Here is a 12724-nt window from a genome sequence, read left to right on the forward strand (position 1 = left end):
GCCATTGGTAATATATAGAAAAGACTCTGGCAATTTCCCATGCAGGTGCAGCTGTTTGCCCCTCTTGGCTGTCTGGAAAACAGAATTGAAGTCTTCTTATCTTTCTTGCATCTTCAGCAGCAGACCGCTCCTTTTGAGCATGCCCAGTGCCACTGCCCTTGGTTCCCATTGGCCACTTCGTATCTACCCCCTCTCCTGACCACAGTAGCCCATACGGAAGGAAAGTGATGTAGATTTTGAAGGGATCTTGGTGCTCAAAAGGGTGTCAACCCATGGGCCTCTTACCCAGTAGGCAAGGCGGCCCATCTTGGAGCCATTGCCTCTGCTGGATCACTTTACAAGTGCCACCACCCACAGAATCATCAATAAAAACATTTCCCTCGCTCCTTGGGGAACCTCCATCTAACCTTGAGCCTTTTGTTTTGGAAGATAATGGTATGAGTTCTACACAAACCTGGGAACAAACCATTCTTAATTCCTTTTCCTCCCAGTCAGTTGTTTTAGCAAAATGATCCCCTTTCACTTTAACGAAAAGATTCTCTTTCTTGCTTAAAATATTCCGGATGTGCTTTAACTTGCCTTGGGGTCATAGCACATGTCTTCCAGGACTGATGAGTCTTGTCAGTTGCCCCAGGGTGAGAACTTTAATAAGCAAATTGCACACACCTGGTTTTGCAAAATATTGGCCTAATGGGGCACCTAGGTGCAAGTTCCTACTTCCACTCCCTGTGTACACACCCTCCATCCCCACCCCTTTTAATAGAGAGGCCTCAGAAATTGCTGCCTCTCCATTTATCTTGTAAAACTTTCCTGTCTCTTTGCTCCCCTGTTGTGATCGCTAACGAGCTCCGGTTGTTGCTGTCACTGCTGCTGTCTTGGATTTGAAAGTAATGGCAGTGATGGCATGTGGGATAGGTATGGGGGAGTCTGGTTAAAAGGGAACAGGGCCGACAAAGAGCGAACTCTCTTTGTCAGGCTGTGCGTCCCCCTGCCCCGCTCTTTGATTTGCTGCTGCTGCCATCGGTGTTTGCACATCCTTTCTCTGCTCAGACTCTTCTTGGTTAGTTGAAAAAATGACAGCCTGTTTCCCTGGTTTTGGAGACTGGACACCCGGCTTACCTCTGTCTCACTTCTGTGCATTCATTTGATCATTCATTCCAACTTTTATTGAGCCTTTGGCTACTTGTCAGGCTTTGTTAAAGGTTGAGGGGTATGGAAAGGAAAGACCCAGACCCTCACTGCCTTCTAGAAGCTCATAATCTAGTATTCATATCCCCAGTAGTTGGCAGGCAAAAGGTACGGACACAAATCACAGATGCATCGTAACGCAGTTCTTTTGCATTCTGTGCTCTCTCGTTGCCAAAGATCAGCTTCCCCAAATAAAGCTGTTTGGATGTCTCTCTTGTCACCCATTCTTTTGGACATGTTGGGGTACCCAGGGGATCCGGATGCAGGATTACTCCCTTAAAAAGTTGAGACTGACCCTGATGTATATGTACATCCAGACCAACTAATGGGCTTGACCATTTGAGTGCATTAGGCTCCAGACCAGATTCCACACTGATCTCCGATGACATCTGCTGTCCTTCCAAAGATGCTTACAGGCTTCGCAGAGTTGGCTTTTTCTGAGCTTGTCAACCTGTGCATCCGTGGATGACATCCTGCCTAGGCATTTATGAAATCTGGGGATGGCATTTAGCTCTTAGGATGTGAGCACGTAATGGCTTTCCTGGCTTTGACTCGGCTGTGGGTGGCCTCACTCTTCAAATATGTGATCAGCCCATGTTCCCCCATTACTTCCACATATGTACCTCAGAAATTCCAGTCATTAGTCCAGTAGCACCCAAAGGCACTGTTTCCAGGAACATTGGTGATCTTCTAGGCTCTTGGTTTGGAAGACTTTCCCAAAACATCTTTAGGACATTTCTTTCATCCACTCCTGGAGTCTCTTCGTGGGGCATATAAAGAGCGAGCACGTGAAACCACTTGACCATGTCCTGGCTTATCTACCTTTGGCAGTTCTTTATTCGTGCCCGTGGCATGGCTGTACATTTGTTGAATTATGCAGTTGGGCTCAATGCCATTTGTGGTGAGACATCTTTTGAGGCTGACATTTAGGATTACCTTCCTAGTGTGGGTGCATGTCTCAGGTTAGCCAGATATGTCCAGGTCAGAGGGCATATGCTTTGATACGGAATTCCAGAGGTCGTTCCCTGCCTTTGTCCTCTACACCAAAGCTCATGTCACTTGCATCATGCTACGGCATGAAACAAACAATATTGCATCGCAGGGAGGGCATAATAGACTGTATTGTCCAATTATCAGGAGATTACTGAATACTTCTGCCTGGAAACTTGCCAGCAATAGTGAACAAAGAGATGCCCCAAGCCACTTTCTCACCTTTATTCTTGAAGACTAAATAGCATTCTTAATATCTGATGGTTTCCTCTGTTCCCTTCTTATTGAGTAAAGAATAAGGCAAGCTTTTTTATTTTTTATTTTTTTCCTTTTGACAAAGAATGTGGCTAGTACAGGAAACCAAGATTTTTAGCTAATTTGATGAGAAATGGTAAAAAGTCAAAGGTGGAACAGAATACATAGGCTGGAAAAGGAGATGACCAATTTCTAGGAAATGGGAGATTGTTTGATATATTTACAGTAATAAAGAAAAGTTCTTCCTGGAACAAAAGTATTGCAGAAATAACCAAAAGAGGCCAAAAAAAAAAAAAAAAAGTGCATTTCCCTAGCACACAAAGTATGAAACCCATGCTTTTTGTTACTGGAAGTTCTGACATTTCTTGAAGTCTCCAACTTTCTTGATTTTCAAAATCTAACATTTAATTCCAAAATCTGTATTCATCTCTGTGTTTTCATTCTCCCTGAGTTAATCTGTGTCCTCTGAAAGTTTAAAAACAAGTGATATTTTTTTTCTCATCTCTGTTGGCGGAGACACACAATGGGCTGCCTTTCCCCTTCTCTGTGGAAAGAATGGAAATATGGTAAGCAGCCAGCGGAGCTCCATACGGATTGACATTCCTTGCTTCTGCTTTTGAAGTTAAGATGGTCACGAGAGAGAAAAATATTTTCGGTTCCAAGCCTAAGAAAAGGACATTCCTTTTCGTCTTGGCACTCTGGTTTTCATGGTGTTGATTTCCCCCAGAATCATCTTCAGTCCCATTAATAAGTCACATCTGAAAATGAAATCACTTTGTAAGTTCTTTTCCTCTCCACACTCTTGGTTATAGAGAAGGTGACGTTTTCTTAGATTTATCTGAAGTAGCTTAAGATATATTTTCCTGGCATTTTTTGCTGTGGGTGATTTCCCATTGTTGATCAGGCATATTCAAGAGACGTTTCAGGAGCCCTGAGAGACCCATCCATGCATTCTGTTCTGTTAAACAGAGAAAAAAATTAGTAAAAAGAAAAAGTTTAGTTTTCACCTTGCTTTAGAGAAGGAAATCTCAGAGGAATCATTTTCCTTTTAGGAAGATTGGGGTTTGTAGGTTAAATTCCACATTATACAAATTCCCTAAAGACAAAGAAGCTTCGCGATCAACAATCTTTCTTTAAAATGCATTTCTGTATTGAAAGAGGGGATTCCATTTGAGGCTGTTGATTAAGACATGAAGATGAGGTCTGAAATTGGTGGTGGCCCAAGGTCATTGGTAGAACTAATGGACCATTTGAAAATTATTAGCAGCTGGTTTAATAGAGTTGTAATAACTACAGCTGTGTGAGAAAAATCCAAGCACAAGGTACTTGGAACATCCCCTTTGAGGTCCTTTCCTATTGTTCTAGAATAATCCTGGCATCCATTTAACAAAAGTGCAACTTGGACAAAAGATTAGGAAGCTGTGTACACAAACATCTAATACAGGCTTTATTTGCTTTAGGTCTTTGATCATATTAAAAAAAAATTTTTTTTAAATTTTGGCATCATTCAGCTTCTGCAACAAGCATGTCCCCGTGTCTGCACCAGTAGTACCACAACTTCAGAGTGTTATAATGTTTGAGAATTTTAATAGTTTATCTAAGGAGTGCTCTTTCTTTCCACTTAACATTTTTTATTAAAAATTTTAATCATATCAAAGGATTTATGAGGTTTAATTTGCCAGACTCCAAGGCAGTGGAGAAAAAGACAACTGGAAGAGATGCCATTCTTTCTAAAACACACCTTTTCTTAAAAACATAAATGTTTCCAGTTTTATACAACCCAATAGAGGAATAATTTGCTCAGATCTTTGCTTTCATACCTGGAGGCACACACATGCATACACGTAGGCACGTATGTATGCATATATAGATAACATTTGGTCTGTACAGAAATATGCCTATTTCCTCCGTCTGTCATCTGTACCTTGCTAACCCAGAGACTTGACAAGGAAGGGAAATGCAGAGAGCATTCCACTGGTTAATGAGTTCCACAGCCATGAGTCACCCTGGCCCCAGGCTTCTCCTCTGCCTCATCCTATTCCTGTACTCAGAGTCAGAGGTCTGGATCTCCAGTTCCTCACTTTGGAACTGGGGAAGAAGGTGGGAGATAACACAGCTAACAACATAAAGCAAGAGCCCTCTTCTGCATCTCAGAGCAAATTCCCAAAATACACTACCAAGACATAGAAGTGTGGAAGTCAGGTTTGGGTAAATCCCTGCCTTATGTTGATTTGCAAAGCTCTTCATAAATGAGACCAAGGTCTTTCTGTCTACGTAATGTAACTGTGTTCTCCACAACAGCTCCATGAAGCAGATGTGCTCTCTGTGACCCACAGAGGTCAAGTGACTTCCCCAAAGCTACGGCTGGTTGAAGGCCAGGACAAAGTCCCAAATCTTGTCTTCTGACCAGCCCTTTCCAGTACACGGTGGATGACTCACCCATGAATGACAAATGCTTTGTAGGTTTTTAAAGGAAGTTGGGGATATTCAGGAGGAGACATCCTTTAACCTCGTGAGGATGTATCATTATGGAAGGAAGTCACCGTGCTCTCCATAGTCCTCCTCAGGGCCAGTGGCCGAGATGACTTGCTGTGGTTTATGTAGAATAGATTGGACATGGGTGAGGACACCGTGAAGATCTGATAAGAGAGTAAATGTCCCCGAAACAGGAAACAGTTCTGTCATGGTAGTTTCCCTTTACCTTGACTTCACTCAGAAAGGATGTGCTTCAGCTCATCCCCAAAGGAATCTGTTCAAAGCAACAGGCTCTGCTTGAGAAGGGGGAAGGGCAAATGCTCATGGTCCTCGAGAGGGGACAGACACTCTATGTGCTAAGGGCTGAATTATTACCATGTTTGTTGTCGCATCTCAGCTGTATTATTGTGCCGTGGGTCCCATTTTATTGTAGTTCTTATTCTGAGTATGAGAAAACAGAGGCTCAGACAGGTTAAGGAACTTGCAAGTGGTCTCATCAGTTAGGTGTCCGTGCAGGGATGTGAGCCCAGGTCAGCTGTGATCTTTCCATTGTGCAATGCTGCCTACAGACCTCTCAGGTTGTTGAGAAACAGGATACTGGCATTGCTGGAGGAGTAGAGATGTCTGTGCAAGTAATGGCTGAAAATTATTGTCAACAGACTATGTGCCCAAGTAATTTTTATGTAGCACCTCATTTAACCCTTACTGTAATCCTGTGAAAGAGTACTACCATTTTGAAACCTGGATTCACACTCAGGCAAGGGGGCTCCAAGCCTATGCTCTTCACCGCTATGCAGGATACGGCTACGTAGGCCGTGTGCCAGGTTCAAAATAGCCCTTGTTGGCCCAAGGTGTTCTTCAGCCGGATCGTCTCTGGGGTGGGTGAGTTATGCAAACGACCGGTTTAACAGTATAGGTAAAGAAATCAGGTTTGCGGAAGTCCTTTGCATCTCTGTTGTTACAGAGATAAGCTGCCGAGATATTATTTCAATAATCCACAAGGCTTGATGTGTCACCTTCCTTGCTGAATGGAAGGGATCTCTTAACTGGTTCATCTTTATCTTAAGGAAAATGTAAAGACATTGCAGAGCTGTAAGCCAGGGAGCAGATGTGACTAGATTAGCATTTTTAATCTCTCACTCCAGATGTTCAGCTGCAGTAAGGGACTACCTCAAGGTGAATTCCAGTGCAGACTCCATTGAATAAAGGACTTTGTTCAAGTACTAGAAGTACCTGACGGTTGTCTAAGTCTGTCCGCCCACCACAGTAGCTCTGTGTCACAGGTGACTTATTGGACGTTTGAAGAATGCCTGGTCCGAACGGAGAGTTTGCTCTAAGTCTAAAATATATTGAATTTTGAGACTGTATAGATTTAAAAAAAAAAAAAAAAAGAATGTGTAAAACATCTCATTAACATGTGTTTGTATTGATTACATGTGAAAGAATAATTTGGGATATAGTAAGCTATATAGAATATATTATTGACATTAATTATAGCTATTTCTGGCAACTAGAAATATTTAACTGACATACATGGCTTGCAGGATATTTCTTTCTGGTCTAGGTAATTTCCTTGCTGTCTAGTTAAATAGAAAATATCTAAGAAGGCCATTATCGTGGGTTGATGCTTTATCTCTGAGTACCCTCTGGTTAAAGTATTCCAACCTAAGGAGTCTTTTGCTTCTTAAAGTTCTTGGGTGACATTCTACGCTTTCACTCGCACTGTCCTTTTTAAATTACAGTTAGGAATGTAATTTTTTCATCTGTCACTGAAGAACTGTTCCTGACGTTTAAAAAAAAAATACTGGGTTCAGACCACATCTCATTGTTTAATTTACTCTAGGTGGGTCAGAAAGCCGTGAACTGGTTATTAGATAGAGTTCACAGAAAGAGAGTTAGCTGCTGTCCTTTCTCCCTTCTAAATGTTTAGGTTGCACCCCCCCCACCCCCACCTCACCTCCTGTGCATCCTCCTAGCCCAGACCTGCTTTCTCCCATTCCTGGACCATCTCAGCAGCTGCTTTATAAGCAGCTTCTGTCTCAGCCCATCCTCCTAGGTGCCCCTCCCAGCCTCAGGAGTCCTTCAGAGTGCTGCCAGAATCATCTTGAGAGGACGCAGCTTTCATTATATGACATTCCCCTGCTGAAGGATGATAAGAGTTCCCCGTTGCTGTCCCCATGAAGGTAGAGGGGGAAGGATCTGACATTTGAGACTCCATAGATGTTATCTGCTTAATCCCTAGGAGATGGATATTTTTAGTCCCATTATACAGGTGAGGAATCAGTTCTGTCTTGTGCCTAAGGTCAAGGGGTAGGCCATCAAGCTAGATCCTGACTGCCAGGATGAGGTCCTGTTGTATTTCCTTGCTAAAGCTTGTGCTTGTTCTGCTGACCATGCTGGGTCCCCAGCTTTTAAGAACATTTATTATCAAACTCACTGTGTCCTTTGCTTTCCTGGTTGTTCTAGCCATCTTTATACTTGGAACCTGTACCATAACAATCCATGCTTCATTATAGAGTGTTTAGAGTTCTTCATTTTCTAATTTTTTTTAATGTTAGTCATGTCTACTTTTTTTTTTTTTTTTTTTTTTTGTCAGAGAGAATGAGCACAGGCAGAGGCAGAGGGAGAAGCAGGCTCCCTGCTGAGCAAGGAGCCCGATGTGGGACTCGATCCCAGCACGCTGGGATCCTGACCTGAGCCGAAGGCAGCTGCTTAACCAACTGAGCCACCCAGGCATCCCAGTCATGTCTACTTTTTAACTTCTGTTAGAAAAAACATGCCTTTTCCCTGTCTTTTGTCATCCCTCTACCATGTCCCCATGTTTCCTGTTTTTCTCTTATGTCTAGAACCATACCAGCTACTTAGTAGGCATTCAGATGTTCAGTAAATGGGCACATGGTCGCTGATCAATAAAGACGTGTTTTTGGCTCAGTTGAAAATGATTTTTCTTTTAAATGAGGGCAGAGAACGCCAGGTCAATGATTCCCACTTCCCTAGTCTAGATGTGTGATGAAATGGCCCTTGGCAATGACAAGATACTTCTAAGCCAAACCTTACCTCATTGAGTCTCAGATTTCCCACCTTATCTGAGTCGTGGGATGAGATGGTCATGACTGGTGGCCCACATCTCTCCAGGAGGTGATGGATTATATTGCTTCTAATATTTCCTGGAGGGACACTTAAGATGTTTCTATCTGTTTGGGAGTAGATTCAGGGCAGAAGTGTTGCCCTCCATACGGACTCTTGGAACAAAACTCAACATTAGGTGGGATGGTCAGTCAGTCCCATCCCACCTATTGATTAAAGTTTGTGGTCAGTTAGGTGTTCCTGCCTAACTTTGCTTTTTCAAATTCTATGGGACACATCTGCTCCTGTCTGAAGTTTATGACATTTGGTCTGTTTGCTAATCGGCAGTTAGTGTTCTGTGGTCAGCCTTGGCTGTATGCCTTTTGTTCACATGCCCACATTATTGTGTGGACACATACTAGGTCTTTAAACACCGAAGTGATCGCACACCCACAGGTTCCCTAAAATGTGGCCGACTTGTTGGATCTGGGGGACTTTTTTAAAGGGAGTCCGTTGAGCTTGTTTACTTATTTCTTCTGAAAACACTTAAACCTTAACAATTTCCAGCTCGTAATAACCATAATAACCAAAATATATATAAACATTATAGAAGTTGGAATTCAGAGAAAGTGAAAGTGCTTTGTAACCCCACCCCCAGAGAAAACGTCTTTTAAGGGTTTGGGCATATATCCTCTCTTTTCCTGTATTTATATACTAGCACGTTGTTATTGCCATTGTCACTTGAATAGCAATAGACTATTACATTCTGTTTTGCAACTTACTTTTTCATTTATCTGAAATGTTAAGAACACTTCCTAAGAATTCCTTAAGGAGAAGTACAGGTTTTATAAGGCAGGCAAAATGCTGGATGCCTGGGGTTCTTAACCTTTGGTGAGGAGAGCGTTGCCTATCAGGTGCTGAACCTTGGCCATCAGTGACCTCATTGTGCTTTCATATGTGGGTCTTTAAAGACTTCTTTTCTTTTTCTTTTTTTTTTTTAAGTTAATTGCAGAGAAATCAGTTGTTTGGAGACCAGTTAGTTCTTTTCAGACCTGACATTTCTCATCCCTGCAAATACACCAGTCTTCTGGAATGCAGTCGTGTTTTATGAGTGCAAGTGGTATTTTGTAAGGACACTCTACTTGGTCTGAAATTTCATTGCCAGAGGCAGGAACAGTATAAGGAGCATGGTAATGTGCACAGGGAGGATAGAGGTAGAAACATATCATTAAGTTAAAAAAAAAACCCAGATCAGCTGGGAAGTCTCAAGACAAGGACAGCATTGAGATTAGGAAGGGGATGCCTTGTGCCTGAGAATAGTGAGGGAAAGAGGTGACCAGAAGGGTACTGCTGATCTTCCTGAGGATGGCCTCCAGCCACAAGGCCCCTTGATCAGGGCCACATGGGACTGAGGCTAAAGCCTTTCTCTATTTCTGATCCCCAGCTCCTCTGTCAGCCTCCCACTCCACACATGTACACACAAATGCACACAGCCCACCAGTCTGCTTGATTCCTTATTCCTGGGTACCAAGACACATCCTTCTCCACCTTTCTAATTTCTCAAAAGGTATGCATGTTACAATTAAAGTTTATATTAGTATGCATGGGTCCCCCCCACCCCTGTGCAAATCTGTATTAAAGTATGTCTCATAATAAGTTTGTTTCCAAGTCAAGGACGGAGAGTATGTAGGTTTCAACCATGGTCCAAGGCTGGGATTGAACCACACACAGTCATCGCTTTCAAGGAGCTCAGAGTACACCGTGGGGTACAGGCAGTTAAGCATAACTACCTAGTGTTCTATGAAAATTATAGTATAGCACATACTACCTAATATTGTATGAAAAATGCTTGGGATTTTTAGGGACGTCTAGGAAGAGTCTCAACCCAGCTGTGGGGGTCCAGGCAGGGCTTTCTAGAGAAAGTGATTCTTAGCTGGGGGTGATTTTTCAGACCAGCAGAAAACACTGTTGGTTTCGCTACTGGGGATGTTGGGGCCAGAGGAGGGAGACGATACTGGTATCTGGTGGGGAGAGGCCAGGATGCTGGCACACATTTTGCAGTGCCTGGGATAGTCCACCCCGCCCTCTGCTCCCTGCCCGCACCCGAAAACAATCAATAATTTGGCCCTAAATGTCCATGTACCAAGATTGAGAAAACCTGGGCTGAATTGAGACAAAAGGGTACTGGGGGAAGGGGGTCAAGGTGGAGAGAGTCCGAGGTGCCCAGGGGAGAGAGTTCCTTACAGGAGCGTGCGGGCTCTGGTGGAGAATGGTGTGGAAGTAATGCTTCAGTTAGGTAAGGAGTCATAGTATCCTTTCACTGGCCCTAAGAAGGCTGCCCTTGACCATATGGAATTTGTTTTAGCAGAATGCTACTCAGACGTACCAGATGTAGAGGGCTGAAGAAGGAAGGAGCAGGAAAGCAGTCTGTGAAAAGGGGGAGTTGATGGTAGTAATGGCAGTTATAATTAAGCCTTCATGTATGTTGGAAACTATGCCAAATGCTTTTTGCTATTATTCCAGACAACAACCCTGTGAGATGTGGATTTCTTTATATGGATGAAGAGGTACAGGTTTGGAGAGTTTAAATAATTGGTCAAGGATTCACAAAGCTCATAAATCATGGAATTGAGATTCAACCCCAGGCATCGTCGACTGGACCTGTATTGTTTCCCAAGGAAGAAGCTGGGCCAGGAACGTGGGTTGGTTGGATATGCTTGTGTGGGTGTGTGTGTGGGTGTGTGTGTGTGTGTGTGTGTGTGTGTGAGAGAGAGAGAGAGAGAGAGAAAGAGAGAGCGTGAGCAGGTTTTCCTCTTGAATGAGAGAGAGTTTTCAGATGGGTGTGATTTGGCTAGTAGAGAGAAATGGAAAACGCAGATCAGGTGAGCTCTTGGTTGAAACAGGAGAGGACTGGATCAGGAAACCAAGTTGAGGAGTCAGCCTGAGATCAGGGGCAGTGGGAGCATGTCTTCTACTTGTGGCAAGAGAAGAGGCAAAGGAAGGGTGCCCCTTGAGATAAGGAAGGGAAAAACAGACAGAAGATGGAAACTTCTTTTTCTTCTCAACTAGACATAACAAAGAATGGAAGACGGGTAAATACCAGACTGCGGAGTAGAATTATAACCCAGAATTTGCCGGGACGCCAATCTGAGGTCAAAGAGAAGTTGGGATAATACGTTGATTCAGACCAATCCAAGGTTGAGATTTTTTTCCGAGTGGTTATGGGGAAAAGACAATGAGTTGGGCTTCATACTTTGATTTAGGAGTTCATTTTCACAGTCTTCCTTCCACCTGCTTAAGTTCCTTTAACGAGTTCGTGTAGTTTCTCTTTTCACAGAACTAAAAGATTTGTCAGTGCATGGGTAGAGCAACTTGTTTCTTGAAAATTGATTATATAGGATATAATCAATTAAGAATTATCTTCATGACCTCAAGACGTGAAATTCCTAAGGCACTGCATATGGCTCATCTGAGATTATTGATTTAAGGAGTCATTAAAGAGTTCCAAACAGGGTAGAAAAAGGAATGCCAGGGTTTGCAGAAGAGTTAACGTTCTTAGTAAGGTGAGCTGTAATAAAGCCATTGAACACCAATATCTTGCCAGATCACTCCAGTGCTTTACATTTGATGAGTGTTTTAAATGTTTCAACTAATAAAGTCTTAAAGTTGAAAAAGTTCTAAATTATTAAGTAGCAAATGACAGTGTTGTTCACCTGGGCACACAACTGGGTCATTCACCTTATGTATGAATTTTGGAAACTCTCTCATCTTTTTCACGTGTTATTTATTTTACTTTTTTTTTTTTAATTGAAAGATTTTATTTATTCATTTGAGAGCGAATGAGTATGACCCCAGGTGGGGGGCGGGGTGAAAGGCGGAGGGAGAGGGAGAAGCAGATGCCCCACAGAGCAGAGAGCCTGACTTGGGGCTCCATCCCCAGACCTAATCATGATCGTGACCTGAGCTGAAGGCAGAAGGTTAACAATCTGAGCCACCCAAGTGCCCCTATATTTCCTTGTATGAATGCATTGGCTAGCATTTTCACAACAATCAATGCTAAGTAATTATAATCCTTGTCTGGTTTTTAACTTGAATTCTTTTAATGTCTTATCATTAAGCATGATGCTGAGTTGTATCCATCGTATCCAGTTGTGTGTGTACATATCCATATATTATCTTACTAAACCATTTTTATTAGAAAAGGGTCCTGAATTTCATCACATGCTGTCTAGCCTGTTCTGTATTGATTAAATTATTTTTCCTTCTTTGATTGCTTAATGTAGTGGAGTATAGATTTTCTGGTATTGAAATACTGCCTTCCTGCAGTGCATCCCACTTGATCATGGAGCAATATTCCTTTAATGTCCACTTGGATTTTATTTGAATTCTTGACTCAATATTTACAAGTATGTCGGTTGCTTTTATTAACATTACGGTTATCGTTTTCAGGTTAGCTTTGCTATCTGTGTTACACTAGCTTTGGAAATACATTGATGAAACTCTTAATGCCTTAGACTTTGGACCAATTTCAAAAATATCTGATTTACCTATTCTTTGAAGGCTCTCAGGTGATTGGGTTGGCTTTGTCTCTTTCCTAGTCTTCCATTGGTATGGTTTCTTCTTGGATTAATTTTGGTAATGCACGTTTCTAGATAATCATCCATTACTTTTAGGTTTATAAATATGTTTATAAATATTATCATGAGTTGTGTGTAGTGATTTCTAAATATAGTTTATTTTTTCATTTACT

General features: G+C 42.3%; 1 protein-coding gene across 1 annotated transcript in view; it reads left to right on the forward strand.

Moving 5' to 3' along the window:
• The window catches only part of LOC111146403 (zinc finger protein 462), a 133847-nt gene that overhangs the window by 24774 nt on the left and 96349 nt on the right, over nt 1–12724 (forward strand). The window lies entirely within an intron of this gene.

Source organism: Enhydra lutris, unplaced genomic scaffold, assembly GCF_002288905.1.
Source record: "Enhydra lutris kenyoni isolate GAN:26980312 unplaced genomic scaffold, ASM228890v2 scaffoldscaffold13, whole genome shotgun sequence".
NCBI classification, from domain to species: Eukaryota; Metazoa; Chordata; class Mammalia; order Carnivora; family Mustelidae; genus Enhydra; species Enhydra lutris.